A 23,985-nucleotide genomic window follows, 5' to 3' on the forward strand; every position below is an offset into this window, starting at 1 on the left:
TTTTTTTTGAGACGGAGTCTCGCTCTGTCGCCCAGGCTGGAGTGCAGTGGCCGGATCTCGGCTCACCGCAAGCTCCACCTCCCAGGTTCACAGCATTCTCCTGTCTCAGCCTCCCGAGTAGTTGGGATTACAGGTGCCCGCCACCTCGCCCGGCTAGATATTTTTTGTATTTTTTAGTAGAGACGGGGTTTCACCGTGTTAGCCAGGATGGTCTCGATCTCCTGACCTCATGATCCGCCCGCGCCCGGCCAAAAGGCCTTTCAATTGCCCTCCAAGAAAGCGTCTTTCCTCTTCACTGTGGTGATGAGGGGTCTTGATCTCTTGACAAATACACTGAAAAACTGGGGGTTGTATGTATGTGTGTCCTACATATAAATGTGTCAGCAAATGTTGCCACCACTGAATTCTATATTCTCAGATTGCCTTCAATTTTGCCACTCGGAAATAATGGGCTGAATAATCTCAGCAACCAAAAATCATCATCTAGGAATGTTTCTTATGAGACAGCTGATTTATTCTGATTCATCAGATCTCTTTCAGCAGCTTTAATATCCCTTTGGGAAGTGCAATAGAAAGAAAAACATCTTTTAAAAGTGCTGGAGTGAGGCCACTTCTCCTAGAAGATGGTCAGATACGCATCTCTCAAAACACATCTTAACCTTGAGAATATGAGGGGTTATACTACCTTTCATTCCTGATAAATTGTGGTTTCCACGTTGGCACTGAGCTCCGTGCTTTCCATGTGTGGAGAGTGGAGATTTGGACCCTCCCATCCACAGTCTCTTTCTAAGTGAAGGGAAATATTAGTTTTTGCTATTCCTTGTTATTCCAAAAGCTCTGGTCTGGGGCCCATGTTCACACTGGCCCTCAGTCCGGTCAGATGCAATGTTCTTCAAAGGTGGGGACCTACTTGTTATCAGAGTAGCAGTCAAAAGAGGAAAAGGCGTGAATTAAGTACTCAGTTAAAAGGAAACATGAGGCCAGGCATGGTGGCTCATGCCAATAACCCCAGTACTTTGGGAGGTCAAGGGGGGAGGATCACTTGAGCCAAAGAGTTCAAGACCAGCCTGGGCAACATAGCAAGATCCCATCTCCAAAAAAAAAAAAATTAGCTGGGTGTGGTGGTGCATTCCTGTAGTCCTAGGTAGTCTGGAGGCTGAGGTGGGAGGATCACTTGATCCCTAGAGGTTGAGGCTGCAGTGAGTCATGATTGTGCCACTGCACCCAGCCTGTGTGACCCTGTCTGAAAAAAACAAAAAACAAAGAAAACAGATTTCTAATATAGATATATTAGAAAATATGTATCTACATATAGTAGAAAAAATATATATACACATATTAGAAAACATATATACATATATGTATATTAGAAAACAATCTCTATATGTGTGTGTGTATGTATGTGTAAGTGTATATATATATGTATATATATATATCTCTACGTACCCATACATACATGTATAAACTACTTATTCTATCTTATACCTTCCACTCAAGGTCATGAAGATTTGATTTTGGAGACTGATGCAAATGTTTGCCACCTGATTTTAAAACTCAGGAGGGTTAGGCCAGGTGTGGTGGCTCATGCCCGTAATCCCAGCACTTTGGAGGCCAAGGCAGGTGGATCACGAGGTCAAGAGATCAAGACCATCCTGGCTAACATGGTGAAACCCCGTCTCTCCTAAAAATACAAAAAAAAATTAGCCAGGTGTGGTGGCAGGCACCTGTAGTCCCAGCTACTCAAGAGGCTAAGGCAGGAGAATTGCTTGAACCTGGTAGGCAGAGCTTGCAGTGAGCCGAGATCGTGCCACCGCACTCCAGCCTGGGCCACAGAGCGAGACTCCATCTCAAAAAAAAAAAAAAACACAAAAACTCAGGAGGGCAGAAGAGAATGGGTAATCACTATAACTAGTTTCCAGCAAGAGATGCCTCCCTTCATAAACACTCCCCAGAACTGACATAAACAGAGAATGAGACGTCAGGAGCCATAAAGAGATGTAATGTGCTTTAAAAGCCACAAAACATCAGGCAAGGAATATATTCTACTATAATATGTACATCATATGGGTTCTATTTTTTTCCTAGAGATAAAGTGATCACTTAACTACGAAAATGACTATCACTCATCTCTCCACATGCATTCCCATCCTTGAAAAGCGGTAGGAACCACGGGCCTCCGTGATGTCTAAACAAGTGCTCTTGTGAACAGAGGTTTCATTCCACTGAGAGAAATGGCTATGCAAAGCAGTGTCTCGAGAGAGCAAGGCAAATCAACGTCTCACCTAGAGTATATTTTAAACATTGGTAATACAAATGATTGCACTGAGGGACAAAGGTTTTCCTGTACTCTCCCTCCATCCGACCTTCAAACAGATGCGCTAGTGTCAGCTCCAGTAGAAATAAGAGGTATCCTTGACATGATCCTCAGCTGTGAGGTAAGGAATCTGTGTACTTACAAAATTAATGCCAAGTATTTCAGGCTGTCAGCTGACGTCCTCTCCACTCCCCAGAGCTGAGACTATTCAGTAATGGCAGTACATCTGCCATCCTGTCTGACATCTACAGGACTCGAGAAATTCAAAGAAAATATTATAAATTATAACATTTCATGATTCACACTTTGTGCAACTGAAGACCTCCTCTACACAAAACACAGGACATGTCAGAACACCCCGTAGGTATGTGATTTTTCTTAACTTGTATGGTTTTATTGATAAGGAAATTCAGTTACTGAATTATGAAACAGACACATGGGGTCTGCTTTGGGGATCTAGTCCTTAAGATGAGTTCAAGAGGATGAATGAGGTCCATCTCTGAGACATATTAGGGCTTCTACAACCCGTGTGCCAAGCACCAGTGGGCTAACAGATCCTCCAGATACACAGACACAACTTAAAGCAGAGAAGCCAAGTAGAGAGATTTGAAAAATGAGTTCTAACACCAGCATACTAGATTCCCAAATAAATTGTTTAATCACATTGTACCTTCATTTCCCCAATGATAGGGTAGAGATAATTACCTTTGCTTATTTCACAGGGGGGCATTTTAATAATAAAAGAATTATTTGAAATCTTCAAAGCAAGAGCACTATTTTAACCTACTTATATAAGAAACAGAAAGAGAAAATTGAGTTAACCATCTTAAATTCTGCCAAACTAATCTAATTTTTAAAAAGAGAGACTGAGTGAAAACTTATGGCTGTTGTTCTCATCACAACTGAAATCCAGCACATTAAAGAGAGAGAGAAAGAGATCAACTTTTAAAACTTTTAAAACTCCGTTCCTGGTAGCCACAAACACTCTTATCAATTCCCCATCGAAAAACCCTCCTTACCATCTCCCTTCCTTCCCCTTTCTCCTATTCCCTCGGCCTTCACTCCGCTTATTCTTCACATCTCTCGGCTTGTCTATCACCTCTTCCTCCCTGATAATTATAACCTCACTCCCACTGTCACACATGGAACTGATCCAGAGGGGACCTGAGGATTATTCTGACCAATCTCCCACACAGTAAAAAGGGACAACTGAAGACTGAAGTGATACCGTAACAGGCTCAGGGTCGGGTAGCCACTTACATGCAAAGCTGGGTTCTCACCTAGACATATGACTCCCAGTCCAGTGCTCCTTCCAGTACCCCACATGACAGTCTACCTGGGCCTGTTCACCAGCCTTAGTCAAGAAATACATTTATGAAACAGTTACATGCACTTGGTTGTTCTCCCACCATATAAAGCGCATTGAGTCACAATTAGAAAAATAAAACTGATGACAGCAATCAGAGGAGAATCCTGTATCTGGAAGACACCTCAAAACTCTCACCTTCATTACCCATAATCCATCTTATCCAGGAAGTGAGACTCAAGAGGCCATTCCCACAATGCCTCTCCTCCCCGGACACTCATTCCAGGGTTCAACATCTTTTCCATCGGTCAAGCCTAAATCCTTCCTAATGATGATGCTGAAGCAAAATCACAACACCAGGTTTTCCCGATCTGGCTGAGAAGACACCAAGTGAGCCCCTAAGTACAAATGAGCACATACTTAATACAGAGAAGACACAGTTAGCACATCGCTCAATTTCTCTACACCCTTATGTTTAGCAGATTAAATAATTGTAGCCCCTTTAGCCTTATCTTCTAAATATATTTTTGGCTTTTATGTAAGGCCCCTTTAAATTGTCCATGTTGCTTTTGGAAAGCTAGAGTCCAGAACCAAGGACAGGTAGCTAAAGTGTTTCATATAAGAGAAACTCCATCAACAAAAGGATTGCAAAGTCTATACAAGCCCAGGGCAATCAATGAAATCTGCATGTAAACGAGGCAGTTTTCCAGACAACACTTTTCAATTAGACTAACTTACAAACTTGAGGAATAACTAGAAACTACAAAGAAAACATCAACTGAGTCTTCAAAGCATTTTCAAGCACAAGCCCTAATACAGTTTACTGGATGCCATGTAATTGGGCAGCTCTAACCATATAGCTAAATATAAGAAGGTTGGCATAAGAGATACAAAACCCAACAACGTCCAAGCTAAATCCCTTAAACATTGTCAGAACGAGGCTAAGAAGCAAGGCGAGAAATTAGGGACAATGCAAACAGGAATTCCATGTCCTACAAGATGAAGAAAGATAATTAAATAAAAATCCTGACTAGCTAGGGGAGTATGTCCAGCAGCCAAAAAAAAAAAAAGTAATTATTTCATGTGTGCTCCTGGTATAAAGTCTTGAAAATAATAAGGCTGCTAAATTGTATACATCAGGGAAGTGAAGCAGTGGCTCAAAAGATTATGAAAATTGAGATTTCCAAACTGAATTTGAAAAGGAAACAGGTAAAATGAGGTCAGGACATCACAGATGAGAAAGAAGCTTCTACTATGTGACTGGCTGTTTTAAATTAATAACCGGGAACATTAGCAGGTTTAAAGTCCCATAAAAATGACACGGAGGGAGAAGTACCTGCGGTAGAAACAGCGGTGTTTACACCTTCATCACAGAAAGGTATTACTAAAAGGATTTACAAGGTGCTAACGTGATACATATCAAAGTCAAAGCGCTTTAATAAATGATGAGAAAAGGCATTAGACATGGAAGTAAAGCCGAAGGACTTAAAATAACTCCACCTTTCCACGTACTAGATTATATTAAACCAAGTAAGCCACTCCAAGATCCACAAAAGATCAGGTTTCATTTTTCCCTAAGAGGCAGTATTCCCAAGAGCACCAAACCAGCAAAGGCGGTTAGGCAGAAAAACCAAGAGTTAAAAGAACATAAAACACTAGTCCTTTCTGGGATATTGTTACACATGCTGACAGAATCTAAATATACATATATATATCATGACCCAAAGAGATCCCAGGCTTACAATCCAAAAAGCAAGAAAAGCAAGTATATTGCCCTTTTTTCCTGTTGGGAAAACCTTGTAACCACTGAAAGATTAGAACAGATAAATAGTAATGGGTCAGTATAATTAGTATCTTCTAATTATAGAGGCACCCAGATTGGCATGAAACTCACCAACTCTTGGCTGTTTTCAACAGCGACCGGGCCTCCTCTGGGGACTACTTCTGCCATCCTCAATCTGTACCTCAGATGTGTGGCTTCTTGCTTCTAACAGTATCACAGATTATGGACTAAATGTTTGTGTCCTCCCCAAATTCTTACGTTGCAGCCCTAACCCTCCAGATCTATTTGGAGAAGGGGCTTCTCAGACAGTCATTAAGGTTAAATGAGGCCGTAAGGGTGGGGACCTGATACAATAGGATTAGTGTCCTGAGAGGTAGAGACCAGAGAGCTCACTGACTTGCTCCCTTCCTCCCTGTGTGCTTGCGTGAGGAAGGGCCATGTGAGGACTCAGCAAGGAGCCACCATCTGCAGGCCGGGAAGAAAGTCCTCACCAGAAACCTAGTGGGCCGGAACCTTGTCTTAGGTTTCTAGTCTCGAGAACTGTGAGAAAATAAATTTCCGTTTTTTAAGCCACCCAGTCTGCAGTGTTTTGATACAGCAGCCTGGGGCCACTCAGACATACTACCCTATTAATGCTTACTAGTGACTACCCAAACAACAGGGATAAAAGTTTCCATTTGTTTCTTACATTTCCTAATGCAATGCTCTGTAAGGCTGGATGTTTTAGAAATGCTTTTTGAACTTAATAATGGTTTTAAAAAGTCACAGACTTCAATAACAGCATCATTTTCTATAAGCACCAAGGGTGTTATATGCCAAGAATTTTAAAGGCAAATAAATTTTCTTCTTATCTAAAAAGTTGCCTGGAGAACGCTCACCCTTCTTTTCCTCACTACTGAAAACTGTCAATAGCAATTCAAGCAATATAATTCCTTTTTTTTTTTTTGGAGACAGAGTCTCGCTCTATCCCCCAGGCTGGAGTGCAGTGGCGCAATCTCGGCTCACTGCAACCTCCGCCTCCCGGGTTCAAGAGATGATGCTGCCTCACCCTCCTGAGTAGCCGGGATTATAGGGGCCTGTCACCAGGCCCGGCTAATTAATTTTGGTGCTTTCAGTAGAGACAGGGTCTCGCCATGTTGGTAATTCCTTTTTAAGAATGACAAACACCGAAGTGTCTTGTGTACTAGTAATGTATGTGCACATGTGTGCTGCAAATACCAAAAAGAACTTACGCAATTTTACATACATAAGATACTTTAGTTCCCTGATTTTATGCCATTTCACCTAAATATTAACAAACATAGGACAGTGGACCTTGGGCTTAGAGAATATTAAATTGTAGAATCATAGAATCACAAAACCATAGAATCACAGACTAGAGGTTTGTCTCGGTCAAACCTCACTATTTTTTATTTTATTATTATTATTTTTTTCCTGAGACAGAGTCTCACTCTGTCACCCAGGCTGGAGTGCAGTGGCACGATCTCAACTCACTGCAACATCCGCCTCCCGGGTTCAAGCGATTCTCCTGCCTCAGCCTCCTGAGTAGCTGGGATTACAGGTGTGTGCCACCACGCCCAGCTTATTTTTGTAGTTTTTTTTTTAGTAGTGACGGGGTTTCACCATGTTGGCCAGGATGGTCTCGATCTCTTGACCTCATGATCCACCCACCTCGGCCTCCCAAAGTGCTGGGATTTCTGGCGTGAGCCACCGTGCCCAGCCAAACCTCACTATTTTTTTTAAATGAGGAAAACCAGAGCTCAGTACTTTGCTCAAAGTAACACAAATAATTCCCAGAATTCCCAGAATTGTGGGGTTTTTTTTTTTACTGTATTGTTAAGAAATAATTTTCTGTAAAGTAAAATGATGATTCTCAAAATTAATAAACACATACGAAAGATTTAACTCACTAATTAGGGAACCAGTAGGATGCTAAGTCTGATTTTGAAAAGAATTCAGAGAAGAAACACATAGATAAGCTTCAGAAATGCCAGCAACATGTGAAATTTGCAAAACTAGTCCATGCGCATAGGACCATAATCCATTGCGTTCTCCAAACACAACTGGCACTTGATGGACCAGAACCAGGTGCTTTACGGCCTATTTTTTATAGCATGCACAATTCTAGGAGAGCTCAGACCATGAGAGGCAGAGCTAAGGTGATGGTTGAGCTAGACAGACAGAGTTTTTGTTTCCTGGTTTTTTTTTTGTTTTTTGTTTTTTTTATCATTTCAAAGTCTCTCACAACCTGTCCTCACAGTCTCTTACCACGTACAAGTTCTCTGAAACTAGAGAACAGCATGGTGGGTGAGCTTAAAAAACAGAATTTAAAAAACAGAATTCTTGTTTAATTGCTAACTTTTTGAAAGGCCTCAGAAGAAGACCCAAGTTCATTTCATACCAGCCCCAAAACCAAGAGACAATGAAAACTCGGCCTGTGAGAGTCCAGCACCGTCCATGTCGACAGTGCTTCTCCTCTCCAAACGACCCCTCTGAATACTTACCATAATCCCACCAGGGCAAGAGGTTCGCAACAGCGGCTCCTCAGCCAAGTGGTGGGAAAGGCCGTATGAAATTCCAGTCTTCTGCTTCCCAGTCTCATACTCTCCCACATCACAGGCATGGTTACCTCACAGGAGAATGTTTCCAAAGCCCCCTAGAGTCATTATGCAAGAGGTCTCACGGAACTTCTCATTGTGACCGAAGAGATGAAATATAAAATGAGGAAACACAGGAGAAGAAACGTCTGCTACATAAACATACTCAGAGCTGCGGTCAAAAGATCTGCGTTGAAGAAAGGAGAAACAAGGTGACTCACGTCTGTCATCCCAGCACTTTGGGAGGCCGAGGCGGGTGGATCACGAGGTCAGGAGATCGAGACCATCCTGGCTAACATGGTGAAACCCCGTCTCTACCAAAAATACAAAAAATCAGCCGGGCATGGTGGTGGGCACCTGTAGTCCCAGCTACTCGGGAGGTTGAGGCAGGAGAATGGCATGAACCCAGGAGGTGGAGTGTGTAGTGAGCTGAGATGGCACCACTGCACTCCTGCCTGGGCGACAGAGCGAGACTCCGTCTAGAAAAAAATAAAAGAAAGGAGAAACAAATGGGAATGAAGAGTGGAAAAGGTATCAAATGAGGACTCAAAAGCACTCTGAGAAAACTATAAGGTTCTTATGTACTGCGTTCAGGCAAAGAAACACAAGACATAGACATGAAGAGAACAGAAAGCAAGGAATAGTTTTTAAAACTAATTTGGCACAAATTTTTTTCTTTTAAAATGCTCGAGAGGATCATTGCAGAAAACACAATGGTAAAGCAAGTAGCTGAGGGATTTTTCAGTAGCTCCACTGTGAAAAAACAAGCACATCTTAAAACTACAAGCTTTGAAACTTTTACATTTCCTAATTAAAATATTTCCAGATTCAGTTCATTTCTAAGCAAGACTGCAGCCCTAAAGAGACCAGTAAATTTTTATTTATCTTTTTTGAAACAAACGTGATTAACAAGTCGTTGTTTGTATAGGAAACTATGGATTAAACAAACAAGCAAACAACCAACCCCACAGTAATGGAACCCATTCCTTGGAGACAATGACGATGCGAAGTACAAGAAACCCATTTTGAAGCACTCGTTTCACGTGAGCACTTGTTGATGGAAATATTACCAGCAAGTCCCCCTGAGAACAGCTCTCTTCATTGTGGTCTCAGGAGCCTTGGTGGCTCACATTCCTCACATGCACTGAGGGCGGTCTTCATAAAAAGTATCTAGTAGACCTCTTGGTGTCAGGTTGTAAAGCTTGAACTTGTTTGGGGATTTTTAAGAATGTATAATACATATCGATTTATTAATTTACAATAAAAAAAGAATGGGTGAAAGGACCGGACACTGAGCCTCTGACCTTCATGTTTTCTCCCTGCATAGGAAGTCAAACTATAATCAGAATATTGTTGTGTCTGGCACCACAGCAAGAGCAACAAGTTGCATAAACCATGAAGCACGACAGGCTATTCATTCATCCAGCATGTCCTGGCCTAGAGCTAGAAATACAGCCGCGAACGTGAGCGATCAGAATCCAGACTGGACTCTGAAAAGAGGATCTCCTTGCCACAGGATCTGTGCAGTATGGTCCTAGTTCTAGCTTTCTCTGGCCTAAATAATGCCTAATGGAGGCCTGCAAATATTCACTTTACTGACTGTTTTTTTTTTTAAATTCATATAACATAAAATTTTCACTTTAACCATTTTAAGTGTACACTTCAATGGCATTAAATTCAAAATGTTGTATAACCACTACCACTATTTCCAAAAGATTTTTGTCATCCCAAACAGAAACTCTGTAATAAGTTTGCTTTTTAAAAGTGCCACAAGTTACTAACATTTGTGGTTGACAATTTTTTTTTTCAAATATCTATGTTAAGAGCTCGATGATAAGCCTGCCCATAATGTGTTTCTTTAAGAGGTCTGTAGCCAGGCATGGTGGCTCACGCCTGTAACCCCAACACTTTGGGAGGCCGAGGTGGGTGGATGGCTTGAAATCAGGAGTTTGAGACCAGCCTGGACAACATGGTGAGACCCCATCTCTACTAAAAACACAGAAAAGAGCCAGGCATGGTCGTGCACATTTGTGGTCCCAGCTACTCGGGAGGCTAGTGAGGAGGATCACTAGAGCCTGTGGGGCAAAAGCTGCAGTGAGCCAAGATCGCGCCACTGCACTCCAGCCTGGGTGACAGAGCGCGATCCTGTCTCAAAAAAAAAAAAAGGTCTGTATGCTTCTTTAGCCATTGTGCTTATTTATGTTAAAAATATGAAGTGTTTCACAAATTTGCGTGTCGCCCTTGTACAGGAGCCATACTAATCTTCTGTGTCTCATTCTAATTTTTTAGTATATGCGCTGCTAAAGCACGAACTAGCCATGGGGTTTTGATTTTATAACTGTTTTCCAGAAGGGAAACTTCTAAGTTCTTAAAGAGAAAGGCACCTCACTGCCATGTCCTCCCTCCTACCCCACTATAGTGTGGTTTCTCCTACAATGCACACTATTTCATCCAACTCGTACAATTATCTAAGGAGACGCTATCATCAGCTTTTTAGAGGTAAGGAAGCTGAGACTCACAGGAATGACATTTCTCAAAGCTACTCGGGAGCAAGGGAACAACGCAAGCGTGGGTAACAGTTATTCCATATTGGAGCATGACTGACTATCAGATGGACATATGTTTGTTTTTGCTATATGGCTAACATTAACTGGTTCTAAGACTGAATACTGTATTAAATTTGTTATTAAAATACATACTCCTGTAACAAGAAGGGACATGTAAGACAAAATAGGAAAGATGAAAAGCTTTTAAAGACACAGGAGAGGCTAAAGAAGTGATTTTTAATGGATATACTCTGGGAGAAATTCTCAACTATCTCCCTACAAATGGGTGATATTAGTCACTTAGGTGGCTGCCTTTTTTTCTGAAAGCTGTCAGACATCTCCATGGGCAAAATAAAGAAAGAGACACTCTACAGTTTATTGATGTACGTTATCATGGTAGCACTCTGTGGTTTTAAGACGAATTGAAACTCCATCATATGCTGCTTTTAAAGCCCAAATAACTAAAATAAAAACTTGCAGGCACAGCAAAGGCAAAATACTGTCAGTTGTACGTGCTTAGGAGACACATGCGTCTCTAAAAGCAGCATGCAAATTTCTCTTTTCAAGCACATGTTGAAGGGAACTGGCACAGTAACAAACAAGGGGAAATACGGAGCCCAGTTTTAAAGTCAGGATTCTGTTTTCATGGAGTCTAATTTCTTTCAAGAAATCCAAATTATTAAATTCACCTCCTATCTGAGGAAGGATCTCAAAGGAAAGGTAATACAGGCTAGTCATCCCTAAATGCCAAAGTCCAAAAGACTAGTATTTAAGACCCAAGTCTATCACTTACTAAGTGTCAGACGTTGGCCATGTTACATAATCGCTCTCAATCTGTTTCCTCAAAATAATACCGCTTAACAAAGGATTAAGTAAAATAGTGCATATAAAGCACCACACACAGACAGTAGCGTATACTGAGAATTTTATTTCAGCATTAGAAAGCATAGGAGGCTGGGCGCAGTGGCTCACACCTGTAATCCCAACACTCCAGGAGCCCAAGGACGGCAGACCACAAGGTAAGGAGTTCAAGACCAGTCTGGCCAATATAGTGAAACCCCATTTCTATTAAGAATACAAAAATTAGCTGGGCGTGGTGGCAGGCACCTGTAGTCCCAGCTAGTCAGGAGGCTGAGGCAGGAGAATCACTTGAACCCGGTAGGCAGAGGTTGCAGTAGGCTGAGATAATACCACTGTACTCCAGCCTGGTGACAGAGTGAGACTCTGCCTCAAAAAAAGAAAAAAGAAAGGAAGTACAGGAAGTGGAGGAGTCGCTGAAGCACACTGATTTAAATTACTACTGAATTAGACTACATTTTTTAAAATCATGATTTTCTTTGTCCCCTCCCCAGCTCACAAACAAAAGCCAACACTATACTAAATAAGAGAAGATAGTCGAGGTCAAGACTTTTAACTTGTTCTCCAGCTATTATTTTTTCCCTCTCTATTTCTATTTTGGATTAAGGTATTTCAGGAGCCCCCAAATCAAAGTAGAAAAGAAGAAGGAAAGCAAGAGAAAATGAGAAGTAGGAACTAGAAAAGTCAGTATCAGAAAAGCATACAGCATTTCCTCACTATACTAGCAAAGCTTACCATGCAATATTCAACAGGTAAATCCTGATGGCTGGCTGACACTGGGTTCAAGACACTAGTGCACACGCTCCACCTACTGAATACCCGAAGGGAATTCAGAGAGAAACTGAGGGGGAGACGGAGAAAACGAGCCTCACGGTTCATCCTGTGTGTCACTGTCTTACACGCAGGAGTTTCAATGCTTTGGTACCAACTAAAAACCACCTATCAGTTCTCCATGGAAGCAGCAAAATATAAAAAATCCTTGAAATCAGTACAGGGCCCTTCTGCTAGGGTCTGGTGATGTGGTTTTGAGATTCTTTGTCTTGGATCATTCCTCATTTGTTGGACCCACAAATAATGGTCCTGCCTAGAACCATCACCACAAGCTAGAGTGAAAAAATGCCAGAAGACTAGGCTAGTGGGTAAAAAAACTCGACATTTTTCCTCATGATTAACCTTGGGTGGCCTTAACAAGTTATGTAAGGTTTTGTTTCTACAGAAAGACACTGCATTTTTAGAACATCTCTAGGCACAAAAATTAGTCACATAACTGAAAGACAAGAAAATTTTAAGCATATATTATAAATAAATGTGAATATTAGGGGTGTGTATCCAAACATATGAATAGCTCTGAAAAGAATAAGACAAAAAGATCAAACATACTTGAAATCAGAGAGATGTCGTTTGGGAACTGAACTCTCACCATGAGCAGGAGGAAACCAGAAAGGTCTTCATGAGTTCTGCTATCTGTTCAACCATTAATTCATGATGTGTTGCTGGAAAAAACATCACGAATGTCTTCGAGCCTCATTTTCCTTATCTGTATCTGCCCAAGATCTCACTGGGTTCTTGTAAGAATCAAATACGACAACACGGTCATTCCTGAAGTGTGACCGCAGACCAGCAGCATCAGAAAGCCAGGAACTTGTTCAAATGCAGTTGAGTCCCGCAGACCAGCAGCATCAGAAAGCCAGGAACTTGTTCAAATGCAGTTGAGTCCCACCCAGCCTTAATAAATGAGTTATTCTGATGCACCCTGAAGTTTGAGAACCACTGCACAAAAACAGATACAATGTGAGACATCTTAAAACACTGGAGTGTTGTTACTATGGAAAAAATTAAAAATAATACATTGAAGATTTTAAGAACTTTCACTTACAATTGGATACAGAAGAGGCTATGTGTGGCTTTTGTTGTTGTTGTTGTTGTTGTTGAAACAAGGTGTCACTCTGTCACCCAGGCTGGAGTGCAGTGGTATTATCATAGCTCACTGCAGCCTTGAATTCCTGAGCTCAAATGATCCTCCTTCCTCAGCCTCCCAAGCAGGTGGAACCACAGGCATGTGCTATCACGCTCAGCTAATTTTTATTTTATCTATTTACTTTATTAATTTATAAGAAAAGAGGTTTAATTGAAGAAATTGGCGAAAAGAAAGGGGCTACAGAACCCATGCAACTTCGGAACCCAGCAGGGCAGCCATTAAATCTGACAGCTCCAAAATAACCTGGCTCATTTTTTATCTTTCTTTTGTAATGATGAAGTCTTGCTATGTTGCCCAGGCTGGTGTTGAACTCCTGGGCCGAAGCAATCTTCCTACCTCAGCCTCCCAAAGTGCTGGAATTACAGGCATGAGCCTAACCTATGTGTGGCTTTTTTTAAAGCTAAGATTTGCAGTTAATGTAAAGCTACAATAAAATAAAATCCAAAATTATGGTATCTATCAATGTTAAAATGCACTATTATTTCCTTGTAACTTTAAAAGGATTGAGGAAAAATAAAATTAGTAATGATTGTAATGATTACATATTCTTTAAAAGAGTAAATATAAGACTAAATGTATTTCAATCCAATTATTAATAAACAAAGAGTAAACTTGAGATTAGCTCTCTCTAGAGAAAAAGGAGAGCAATAAGTCCTCCTGGGATCTTCCCATTCTCTTGGCAAGAGTAATGCATTCATTGCTTTTAAAAAGGTAAAAGGTAAAGTCAAAAAATAATAGTAAATGTAGTTACAAAAGATGCATTTCAATTGATAAAGGAGGCTTTTAATGTAATGATTATAGGAAATCTTGGAGGAGTTCTAATAAGTAGAGCCAAATTAAGAACAAAATATGCTAAGAAAACAGAGAAGTCATATTAAGATTGTTTTTCATTCTATATTCTAGTTAAACCCAATAAAACAGGTTAAGACAAACAAAAGTATTCCTCATGAGAAATATCCTTAGGTCCCATTTATCATCATACCTCGTTTATTACATCCAGTTAAGAAAATACCGTACTACAGCCTCTGACAAATTAGAGACAAGCTGAGAGCCACACTGGTAGAAATATACATATCTGAAAACATTCAGGGGTGAAAGTAAGGAAGAAGAGATTTGAAGAATAAATTAACATTCAAAACACAGTAATAGAAATAGAAATAGTTCAATGAAAAGACTTGTCCATAAAAACCAAAATTACCAACTCTCTGGAGATTTAAATTAGACTGTGCTGATGAATATATTCTTCAGAACATGTTTATTTGTATGTTTTTTTATGTACCCTTCAATAAAACTCGCAGGATACTGGGCTAAGTACCTGTGACAAAAGAGGCAGCCCCAGCCATGGCCTTGTGGTTTGGCCCGATGTACAGAGACGACAAGCCGCCACTCACTCACACACCACTATCACCCTGGCACCCCACGTTTCTCTCCAGGCTTCTTCCCCACAGTATAAATCCGATCCAAATTAGCTGCTAGTCATCAGCAGCAGAAGGGACGGAGAGGCCTTAGGGTTACGTTAGACACAGCCCTAGCGGTCCTCTCTTACTTCCTCAGAGACGGCCTCCACCAGCAGCGCGTTTCCTGCAAATCTACAATCAGGTCTTCCAAGCTGCCATCGGCTATGACGGTTCCGAGCTGCCATCCGATACGACAGTATCGCAGCTCTCCAGGGACTCCCACTTCTTTTCCTCCCTCTTCAATTCTAGGCTTTCTTTTCTTTCTTCCCTGACTTTGTGTCCACTTTCAAACTTTCCCTTTTATTCAAACATACACCGGAATGGCAAAAGCAGCCAAACATCCTAAATCATGCTCACTTAAGCCAGTGCTGGGGAACGAAATGGATACAAATTGATCATTGTTCTCTCTCATGTGGGGGTGGCACACAATTAAGAGAGGTATGCTGTTTTTATGCACTTCTCTATAACTACAGCTCTAAAGGTTCCTCATTCCATCAGGAAATCTGAGAGGTACATGAGCAATGGCACTGTATTGGGAGAGTGAAAACAGAAGATTTATTAACCTCTGGGTGGTTGTTTTAAAAACGCATCACACTTCCTCAACGTAAAAGTAAACATTTTTTTGGAACATTTTATATGCTACAGTTTTTGTGGGTTTTTGTTTGTTTGTTTTTTGAGCTTGAGTCTCGTTCAGTCACCCAGGCTGGAGTGCAGTGGCGCGATCTCGGCTCACCACAACCTCCACCTCCCGGGTTCAAGTGATTCTCCTGCCTCAGCCTCCCAAGTAGCTGGGACTACGGGCACACGCCATCCTGCCCAGCTAATTTTTGTATTTTTAGTAGACACGGGGGTTTCACTATGTTGGCCAGGTTGGTCTCGAACTCCTGACCTCGTGATCCACCGGCTTCAGCCTCCCCAAGTGCTGGGATTATAGGCATGAGCCACTGCGCCTGGCCACATGCCACAGTTTTTCACAGACGTTATCTCATGAGTAGACATTCCAAACATAGCCAAGCACAGCTGTGCTATCCAAAAGGTCGTCACTAACCACATGTAGCTCTTTAAATTTAAAACATAATTAAAATTAAATTTGAAATCCAATTCCTCGGTCACATTCAACGCATTTCAAGTCTCTGATACATGAAAACGGCTACTGACTGCCATACTGCACAACAAAGAGAGAACATTCCCACTATCACAGAAATTCTATGACACAACAATGATCTACATCTTTCTCCTTCATGAAGAGTTTCCACAAAAGTATCTGAAGAATTACACTGGGTCCCTCGGGTACAATGAAGATTAATTCTCTCACACTAACACCGTAACTACAATCCTTTACCTGTGCTCTCTTGTATCTGCAGGCAGGTTTTCACCACTGCCGGTTGCTACACTACACTTGGCCTACTAAGAGCTCCAGTCTTTCACAAACTCTCACTACATCCTAACCTCTCTTGAAGGTCTGGCAAAGGTTTGGATCAAAAAAGACATCAGATTTTTGCACATATGACATAATACTTACAGTTTCCTGGAAATTTATTGGCCCACATGAAGTGTGATCCCCGGGACGCTGACAAAACTAAGTTTATGCTACTGAGGTTTTGCTTGCCTGGGAAATATAAAAAACTTTTGTGACTGTGAAGTCACTAAATAACCTAACAGTTTTAATAATGAGGGCAAAAACTATTTTAATGGGTATAATGTCATGATGAAACCACAGAAAAAACTATACTCGAAATAGAGTTCAATTTTGGTTAGATTTCCTTTACCGTCTCATAGGATTCATGTGGCACGGGGCCTCTGTGACAATAGGTAAATTTTCATAAATGCTTAAGCACATCTGGACTCTATTCCAGTGACCTACAAGGTAATACATCATTCTGTCAGTTTCAGAGGTACGTTCACATCCTATTCTCCCAAACCAGAAATCGCCCAGGAATTTCTTGACCATATGACATGTTGCTGGAGGAAAATATATATACAGACACACAAATGCACACACACACACATATGCACTGAAATAATATTATAGCCATTCATTTTTCTTCTAAATTTATCTTCTGTGGTAAGTTTACCTGTGTTGACAATGAATGCCTCTCACTAGACCGTGCAGGTCACTGTAACACAAGGTCACATACCTGGGTTATTATCATGGGTGAAGGGTTCTTACATATACCTCAACCGGAGGTTAGGAAGCCCTATGAAAACTCAGATTTTGCCTCATTTTAACCAAAAGCGTTCAGAGCCTCTGTCAATACCAGCTTTACAGTGGTTGGCTGCCCGTGATAACAGGCTGCCTTTCACCTGAAAGGATGAAGGGGTGTTTCTCAGAGTAATATCTTACCATACAGAGGGTGATACTGTCTTTAAAGCTAGTGAAAATCAATTTTACTGTCATTTCTTTATTAAAAAAAATCTCCCTTTGCAGAAATATCACTGAGATGTCATGTTTAAATTTTTTTCTACTTCATATGATTTATAAGCCAATATTTTAAAGATTTGTGGCAGTTCTTTAGGCCGAGGCAGGGGTGATATCTGCTCAGAATACATCTGATATAGTCTCCTGGTTGTTTCTAAATATCCTGTTTTGACTGATCAATGCTTGTACAGTGCTTGTTATTAACTACTAGACAATAACTCCTGGGTACAGACACTGCTGCTTCTCTTTTTCTTTTGTGTAATTAAGATAGTAAATGTCCAGCAAAAAGCAAGATTCCTAGGAGTAAATTCAATTACTGACCCATTTGTATTTCTAATTCTAATCCAAATTAAATAAATGAAATATCCACTGTAAAAGAGAAGCACAAAAGGTAATGATTGTGAAATCATTACCCAGGGAATCACTGCTTTGTATAAAATCATGAAAAAGTATTTTGAAAAAATAATAAAAGCAAGTTGACTGAGACAATTATGCAATTCTAAGAAATGTTTTAGAAATGTTCTTCTAAGTATTGTTCTTTTAAATTTTATTTTGGCAATTCTCGACTGTAACTACAATACAACATTCTTTCCCCAAAGAAAACAAATTTAAAACAATGTATTTAACACTTTTGGTCACCAACATTTAACAGAAATAGTTGCTTAATAGCAGCTCAAGCAGCTTAAAAAATTTAAAAGTTAAAACTTTTACATGGAGCCTAGAAGCAAAGAAAACTCATTAGCAATAAGCATAAGTAGTGCCCAAATCTTGTTTTCTAAAACTATTCCCAGTAAAAGAAAACAGGGCACACTGAAGAAATGGCTGCTTCTAGGATATGAGCAGGAAACATAAAAAATAAACCTGAAGCATCTTGTGGTGCCAGAAAGTGAGAAGGTGCTAAAGGAAAAAAAAAAAACTCCACAATGATAAGGATATGTCAAATGGACACAGAAATCAACTGAGAAAGTTCCCTGCAGCCAAAAGTTAGAATATTCTGGGCGAGAACATAAAGTAGTGTTGGCTTATAACTAGAGGTATAAAATAAATTTTGTATGAATACATACTGATATAAATAAAACACAAACCTCCCGTTCAGAGGAATTCCAAGTAATTTCCATATGAAGTACTCCTCCCTCGAGGTGGTGGAACGTGGCTCCCCACTGCGTAAGTGTGGGCAGACCACAGCGACTTCCCTGTGAAGAGGACAGTATGGAGGGAAAAGGAGCAGCTCTGCGTGGCGAAGCCTGACAAACGCGACCTCAGCCAGGTGATCGAGGCCAAAATCAACAAGTCAGGTTGATAGAGCATATTCCAGGTAGGATGTAAGGAAAATGACACCTTATCTCTGTGGTCTTCCTCCCCAAAATCCAGAACTCCACTCTAACCATGAAAAACATTTCAGACAGAGATTACCTGCTTTCCACGTGAGGTATGTTCTACAAAATACCTGACCAATATTCCTCAAAACGGTCAAGGATCATCAAAAACAAAGAAAGCCTGAAAAATGGTAACAACCAAGAGAAGTCTAAAGCAACATGAGGAAAATAATGTGGTATCCTGTGTGGCATACGTGTACAGACGCTGGGTAAAAACCAAGGGAATCTGAATAAAGTACGGACTTGAGTTAGTAACAGTATATCAGTATTGGTTCATTAACTGTAAAAATGCACCATACTAACATAAGGTGTCAATAGGGAAAACTGGGTACAGGATATATAGGGGAACACTCTGTACTATTTGCAATTTTGCTGTAAATCTATACTTTCTAAAATTTAAAGCCTATTTAAAAATCTAAACAATCTTTGCAACACTAAATCATAGTGCATACACTTAAAAATATTTGTTTGTTTGCCACTGTAATTGTGGCTAAGAGTGTGGGCTAGGATGGAACTGCTTGGATCTGAATCCAGTTCCCCTTTCTAAGTTGATTTTTACTATTAAGAGTTATGTGTTTGACCTGTACATAGTATACAGCTACCACAGGCCCATTCTGACATCAGTTACGTTCAGCAGTCTTTGCTTTCTCAGTAAGAGAAAACAAGACAAATAAGGCCCAATCAGCTGAAAGCTTCTTACCACAGGGTAGCCATATTTAGTAAAGAACCAGGCAACGTTTGCTGAGTATCACAGGCACTAAACCTGGGGCAAACTGGACCCCCATTCACAGTCAAGGCAGGTTCTCTTTCCCAAGAACAGATGTAACCAGCAATGTGATTAATGCCTCTGGGCAAAGTGCAGGACTGATTTTAAGAGCTGTCAGCAATTTCACATGATCTGAACTCTGTTTATTTCTAATATTCAAATAAGCTCAACTAATGAAATACTATTTTATTTTACAAGCAAAAGAGCAGTAAAATGAATTTGATAAAATATCTGAAGACACATTCAATAAGAATGACCAGGGCATATAGTATGTTATTCATCTTTTGGAAGTTTACATGTTAAAAGATTTACAACTTCTTTCCTACCAATGAATGCTTCTTAAATGAATATTCATACAGCAACTGCAGTGGCTTTTTTACTGTCTAAGACAGTCATTAAAGGCTTGTCATCCTGGTCCAAAAATGCCTCTGGTGCTTCTAAATTATTAGATCTTAGTCTACTGCTTTGAATGTTGTAATTGCAACATAAAAATGAGAACTAAATTACCAGTATGAACAATCAAAGGTCACGGTTTTCAGCAAAAGCTTAGAATTTTATAGTGGCACCTACTTTTTAATACAAACTGTTAAGAGTATTTTCTTGACCAGACTGAGTCAATAAAAGATGCAATTAATGAAACAAATGAAATGGCTGAGAGCAACTGGCTATTCTTTAAACAGACTATAAGTAACTAATGGGCATTAAAGGGTTTTTAAATTTAAATTTTTGTTTATTATTCGACATTTATTTTAGATTCAGGGGGTATATATACAGGCTCAAACATGGGTATACAGTGTGACACTGAGGTTTGGGGTAGACATGACCCCATCATCCAGGGGGTGAGCCTAGCACCCAATAGGTAGTTTTCAGCCCTTGCCCCCATCCCCTCTTCCCCCTCCAGCAGTCCCAGTACCTACTGTTCCCATCTTTACATCCATAATTAACACTTTTAGAGTTAGATTAACTGTCATTCTACCTAATACCGAATTTAATCTGGGATTGCGTCTCAGGCTATGCTCCACGTCTGCTACTACGCTCCGACATGCACTCTGAAGTCACCGAGCTGAGCACACCCCGAGATCAGGGAACCTGATATTTCTCTTCCACGAATGCACTCCAGCACCTCGCACGGGATATACAAAGAATAAAGGAATCGCTAAATAGTTCCTGTCTTAAACAAAAGAATGCATCTGCTTGTGGAATTATTTCCAATTCAGTGTACCAAACAGGGAACTTTGGTATACAGCCAACCAGGTATTTTAAGTTTTGTTTTGTTTTGAAAACAGTATTTACTGCGAGGGATTAGAGCAGTTACAGGCCTCTAAACAGAGATTACTGGATACTCCCTCCCTTCAGGACAATGTTTGACACATTTGCAGTATCTTGTCAGATACAAAATTGAGAAAAGCACACCCGACTTGCTGGCTTGGGCGGGGGTGGATGCTCAGCAGGAGATCTTGACTGACAACGACACCAAGTCTTTATCCAAAGGTGGATGTTACACACAGCAAACACGGAGATGCTGTTCCCAGAGGAGAACCGCGTAGACACTGACAAGAATGTACACAGATGCCCGCTATGATAGAGAAGATAGAGGAGAACAGCCTAGACGCTGAGTAGGAACGTACACAGACGCCCACTGTGATAGAGAAGATAGAGGAGAACAGTGTAGACACGAAGTCAGAATGTACAGACCAATGTGATAGAGAAGATAGAGGACAACATAGACGCTGAGCAGGACTGTACACAGACGCCCACTGCTGATAGAGAAGATAGAGGAGAACAGCCTAGCACACTGATGTAGAATGTACCACCTGTGACAGCAGAAGATTAGAGGAGAACCAGCATAGACGCTGAGCCAGAATGTACACAGACGCCCACCTGTGACAGAGAAGATAGAGGAGAACAGCGTAGACGCTGAGCCAGAATGTACACAGATGCCCACTGTGATAGAGAAGATAGAGGAGAACAGCGTAGACGCTGAGTCAGAATATATACAGACGCCCACTGTGATAGAGAAGATAGAGGAGAACAGCGTAGACGCTGAGTCAGAATGTACACAGACGCCCACTGTGATAGAGTAGAGGAGAACAGCCTAGACACTAAGAATGCACACAGACGCCCACTGTGGTAGAGAAGATGCACGGGATGGGAATAACCAGTGGCACCCCAGGAACTGCAGTAGGCATTCTGCTTTTCATATATATGATTTGATTCTCCAAACAACCTTATGAGGTGGGTATTATCAACCCCATCCTACTAGAGCTGAAAATGAAGTTCACCACATTTAAGTTACTTAGCTGAAGTCATGAAATCAAACCTAGGTCTTTCTATTCTCTTCTACCTTCCAACCGAAAAAAAAGTTCCAAGTTTCGTATCAAAGCATCACGTGAAATGTTAAATCCATGAAGTCTCAGAAATGCAAGCCATCTTTGAAAACAATGTTTCTTGACAACAAGGACTTCCTGCCCTCATATTATCAAGGTTTTCTCACCACATATGTAGCAAATCTTTGTCATTCAATCAAAACATGTTGTTTGCTTTTATATAAACCTCAGTTTCCATGGCTATGGACAGAAAATGGTGATACCAACGTGACAAGTACAATTCTTACAGACAAATTAGTAAATCTGTTCATCCCTACAAGCTCAAGAATGCCCTCTAAGTAAGTCTATCAGTCCTTATGTACGGCAGCGGTAACGAGATACCAGGTGAGAATACGGACGTGTACACAAAAATCGCTAATCTCTAACGGCAGTCAACCTTATTAATAGGAGGTTAAAGTAGGAGCATTTTTTTATACCAATGCAAGCCCAGCTCTTTTCTACCATGCAGAAAATGTGTGTTCATCTGTCTAGATCAGCTTAAGCACACGAATGCTATTTTGTTTATGATTTGGGTCACTATATCTATAACCTAAGCAGATGGTATATGCATTTTATATGAATTATTTAATTAGGCCATCAAAAATGTGGCAGTACCAGCTGTTACTGCCTGCTGACCTTGGTAAAGGAGGAAAAAGAGGATGACTGTTCAGATGAAACCCAGAAATGAAATGTTTATGAAAATCTCAGTTGCTCTAACTTACCACACTTCAAACCAAGAAATGACAGCTGAAGCATAGTAATCCAGCTCACATCAATCACCTACAGGTCCACTGGCTTTATTAAAAACTATTTTTAGGCCGGGCGCAGTGGCTCACGTCGGTAATCCCAGCACTTTGGGAGGTCGAGGCAAGTGGATCACTTGAAGTCAGGAGTTTCAGACCAGCCTGGGCAATTTGGAGAAACCCTGTCTCTACTAAAAATATAAAAATTAGCTGGGTGTGGTGACTTGTGCCTGTAATCCCAGCTACTCAGGAGACTGAGGCAGGAGAATCACTTGAACCCAGGAGGTGGAGGTTGCAGTGAGCTGAGATCATGCCACCGCACTCCAGTCTGGGTGACAGAGTGAGACTCTGTCTCAATTAAAAAACAAAACAAAACTATTTTAAATGATTTATACCGATATATACATAGAAAACTGGAAATATGTACTGCAAAATAGTAATTGTTATCTCTAGATGGTAAGCTAGTGGGTGATTTTTATTTAATACTTTTACTTAAAGATATTTTCTATAATGTACTTTTATTATTGGAAATATTTTCAATTTTAAAAAAAGTGACATATACATATCAGTCCTTTCATTTAGCACTGTAGTTCCTGAAACACTGTCTTAAAAATCCATTTTCCTCATAAACTTGATTCTTTCTCATTTATATATGACCACTTTTTCATTTTTTGTATCTCACCTCCCTATCATTGACCTATGAAGCTTTCTAATCTTTTAGTGCCTAGTTCTTTTTCCAACCCAGTCAGAGGACTCCTGCTACTGTAAACTCCAGGCTGGGCCTTGACTCTGCCTGCAAGAGTTCAGCTGGAACCGAGTCACCTCCTTCCCCCTTTCCTCAGAGGCTTTTCCAGAGATTTCTCCCATTCCTCAGTTCCCCTAACCCACCACCATCTCCCTCAAATCATCAAAATGTGATGTATGAAATCCACGCACAGTCTCAGAAATGCAATTCTTCCTTGAAAACAACAGTTCTTGACAACAAGGACTTCCTGGTATTACACTAGCTAATAAAATATACTCCAAATCCTTTTCCATTCAATACATGCATGATACTTGCTTATGCATAAACGTAAAGCCTCCATGGCTAGTGAGAAAATATGGTGATATCACAGTAACAAATCCAACCCAATCACTCCTCAACCTCTTCACACAGAAAATAAAGGCTGGAGGTCGGGTGCAGTGGCTCACGCTTGTAATCCCACCACTTTGGGAGGCCAAAGCAGGCGGATTACCTGTGGTCAGGAGTTTGAGACCAGCCTGGCCAAGATGGCAAAACCTACCTCTACTAAAAATACAAAAATTAGCCGCACGTGGTGGTGGCGCCTGTAGTTCCAGCTACCCAGGAGGCTGAGGCAGGAGAATCACTTGAACCTGGGAGGGAGACGTTGCACTGAGCTGAGATTGCTGAGATCCAGCCACTGCACTCCAGCCTGGGCGATGGAGCAAGACTCCGTCTCAAAAAAAAAAAAAAAA

General features: G+C 40.8%; 1 protein-coding gene across 2 annotated transcripts in view; it reads right to left on the reverse strand.

Annotated features, from left to right (window-relative positions):
- The window catches only part of SMYD3 (SET and MYND domain containing 3), a 594,032-nt gene that overhangs the window by 421,540 nt on the left and 148,507 nt on the right, over positions 1–23,985 (reverse strand). The window lies entirely within an intron of this gene.

This window comes from Rhinopithecus bieti, unplaced genomic scaffold, assembly GCF_001698545.2.
Source record: "Rhinopithecus bieti isolate Rb0 unplaced genomic scaffold, ASM169854v2 scaffold_5132, whole genome shotgun sequence".
Taxonomy (NCBI): Eukaryota; Metazoa; Chordata; class Mammalia; order Primates; family Cercopithecidae; genus Rhinopithecus; species Rhinopithecus bieti.